Here is a 3,538-nt window from a genome sequence, read left to right as displayed (position 1 = left end):
AGAAGAAAGATTCATTCTCCAATTGAGTTTACAAAATAATAATAATAATAATAATAATAATAATAATAAATTAACATTAAGAGTCAATTAAAAAAAGATTACAGACAAACCAAACTACAAATTTGTATGTGATCAAAATTAATGGTGTAAGCAATTGAATTATGATGCCCACTTAACAAAGGATGAATCAAAGTATAAAAGGATGAAAAATACTCTGTATTGATTATTGATTAAAATAAAGACAAGCTTGTAGAATAGTTTAATAAAATAATTCAATTAGTCTTCCAAAAGGAAATAAGGGAGATATTTCTAAAAATAAATTTAAAAAAACATTTTAAGAATAGATACCTCTAAGGAGAAACATTAACAACACAGAGGTATGAGTAGAGGAGACTACTATCTTCAAGCTAATCCCTTCTGTGTACTTCATGTCTCACAGTACGCACAAAGTGCGTTTTTTTTAATTAAACAGATTTATTTAAAACCAGCATGAATCACTTGCTGTGGCCAGGAAATGATAAAGGAATTATTATGATGTCAGCCATATTCATTCTGAAACAGTTCATATGTAAACATTAAAAGGACAAAAACAAAAATCAATAAATTCTCATCTAACATTGAGATATTTTTGAGATTTTTCTCCCCCACCTATTAATGAAGAATCCTGAAAAATATAGACAGAAATTCCTGGATAATTCTCTTTACTCCATTAATCTGATGTATCTCATTGCTATAAATAGTAACATTAACTGAATGTTTTATTGCTTATACAAGTGATCAGAATGATATACTATAGTGTTTTATTTATCTTAATATTTTATAAAGGAAATATAATTCCTACTCATCTTCAGTTTTCATTATTTATGTGGTTTAGGTGTGATATGCTTCCTGACTCTCTTTCTTGACTGAAGGACTTCAAGCTTAGATGTTGACATTCACTTGAACACCCAAATGAAAATCAGCTTGTTCCATGCTCCCTTTTGAAACTGCCTTGCTTGAGGTCATAGCCATTACTAAGACAGCCTGCTCAGTGATCTGGGAGAAGGTGTATGAATTTGAGAGTGGAATTACTTCTCAGCATACATGAGAAAGCTTTGCAATACCATACTCACACCATCTTCAAACCTTCTTATGAAGAGTCCTACGAGAAGAGGAAAGATACCGTTCAGAGCAACTTTAAGAGTCCATTAGATTATTCCAAATTCATGGCTATTCTGAAATGTAAATGGTCTGTCTTCTTAGAAGATATGAATATGATAGGATTTACCGAAATATAATTTATTAAACTATGCCAGAATAAAGAAACCTATGTGACAAAGCAACTGAATAAAACATATTAGAAATTTTTGAAACATTAAAAAAAATGTGGGGAGATTTGTAGCTAGCTTATAGTCTTTTATGTGTTTTTTAATCTAGAAGAGGCACTATTCTATATGTACTTTAGCATCAGTTAGTTTATGTGTTCCATACTCAGTCTTAATAATCAGGTATGATAACTCCTGATGTAACAACTGAGAAAACTGAAGCACAGAGACACTCAGTACCCTGCCAAGATAGAACAATGAATAATAGGAAAAAGCTGACATTGAATGAAGATTCTGTGCCTAAGGTATTACTAAAGCATTGTACAGAGTCTGCATTCTAATGAGTGATGTGGAAAGGTCACATACACACCTCAATGGGAACACTATTTCATACTTTCTAATTTAGCAAACATTAGTGTTTATCAATAATAGTGAATGAAATTGAGGCAAAATGAGAAGTCCTAAGTTTTAGTTGGTCAAACTAATATTTGTATAACAGTAATTTTGGAAATCAAGTTGGAAATATGTATTGAAATTTATGATGAACATGCAATTCAAGAGATTTCCATAAGTTCCAAAAGTCCTGGGCGATTGTCAATAGTAGCACTTTCAGAAACATCCCAAAACTCTATCAGGAGAGAAATAAACACACCATTGTTTAATTGTACAATGTTCAGTGCAAGAATAAAGCCTAACTACAGTGAGGTAAGTGGTATTCAACAGTCTCATCATAGTTATGGCATTATATTTAAGATTTCAACTCTATTGAACTTTCAAAAAATTATTTTTTCCTGTCATATGATCATCTTTGAGTGTTCCCCATAGGAACCTGGACATAGCAATACTCTTTATCATCTGTATATAATTTGATATATTGACCATAATATTATGATATGTTAGAAAATTGTGTCTTTCTTCTCATATATTAATTGTACGAAATTAATTCATTGACTGTGTCATGTTTGAATGCATTTTTCCTGATATTAGTCCTCTCTACTGTCCTTTTTTGCCTCTTCCCCCTTTCACCCTTCTACTGTCTAATAGTCTAATTCTTCCTAAATTTCACAAAAGAGAGAAAAACTTGAATATTTACGTATTCATAAGACTGACTTATTCCATTCAACAGAATCTGGAACACTTTATAAATCCACCTTTTATTCTACTACAGAGGCCCTATATCATTTCCATTCCAATGTATATGCTGTCAAAACGAGCATCAGGCAAATACATTCCAACAAAGACAGTGAGCAAATGCACAAAGATAAGGAAACTATGACATCATAGTAATGAATAGAATGTGAAGGAGCACAGAAGTAGGCATGTCAGAAGATGCTTATCCCCAATCGAGTAGCATCATGTATGCCCTGCAATGGGGCTAGAGTGCTCTTCAAATTCTACCACAGCTGATCATTAGAAGTGGTTACAGAAGAGAGTCTCATGATTATGATCACCTTGAGGAAATTTACTGTCATCATTTTAGAAAATAAATCTCAGGAGGTACTTCAAAGAACAGAAGATTGGTATAAAACCCACCATATGTGGTTGAAAGGCACACTGAACCACTGACCAACTTCTAAGGGTAAGTAGAGATTGGTAACTGAGAAATGGCTTGTTTCTATTCTACTAGTAAGTTTTACATTTAATTCACATTCATGGCTAAAGCAACAGTAGTGGGTGACATACGCATTCCTAATATTTCTCTTTCCAGCATTTTCACTTTATTTTTACAGAGAGAGTCAATAGACATATTAATACTCTAAGCCATACCGTCTAAGGAAATAACATAACTCAGAAATATCAGGATCCCAAGCGAGCACTATGTGTGGGACAGAAGCAGGTAATGAATGGTTTGAGTAAATAAATAGCCAGTATTCATAAGCAGATTTCATCTCCCAAGACAGAGATTCTGCTAGAAAATATGGTTAAGATCCTCTTAAGCCATTAAATTACCTTGTCTCGGCGAGCTGATGCCCTGGGCACTCCCAGACCATATGGCAGAAAAATATCTTGTCAAGAATTTCATGGCTGACATCAATCTGCAGCATTGAGAGGCACAGCTGCCTTGCTGGAGAGGGTCCAGGATATCTTAGGACTGCTTGTTCTTTCTGGAGATAGGATGTAAAGGCTGTGGCCTGGGATCACAGCTAGGTTTGCATTTTTCTACAGGGGGTAGGGATCACAATCCATAGCCTGGTGCCTTGCTGCTCCAGTCCTTCTGCTCTCTCTTCCTAGTA

The sequence above is a fragment of the Alexandromys fortis genome, unplaced genomic scaffold (assembly GCF_014885135.2).
Source record: "Alexandromys fortis isolate MF-2015 unplaced genomic scaffold, M_Fortis_MF-2015_v1.1 scaffold_105, whole genome shotgun sequence".
Lineage (NCBI taxonomy): Eukaryota > Metazoa > Chordata > Mammalia > Rodentia > Cricetidae > Alexandromys > Alexandromys fortis.
Note: the sequence above shows the minus strand (reverse complement) of the source record.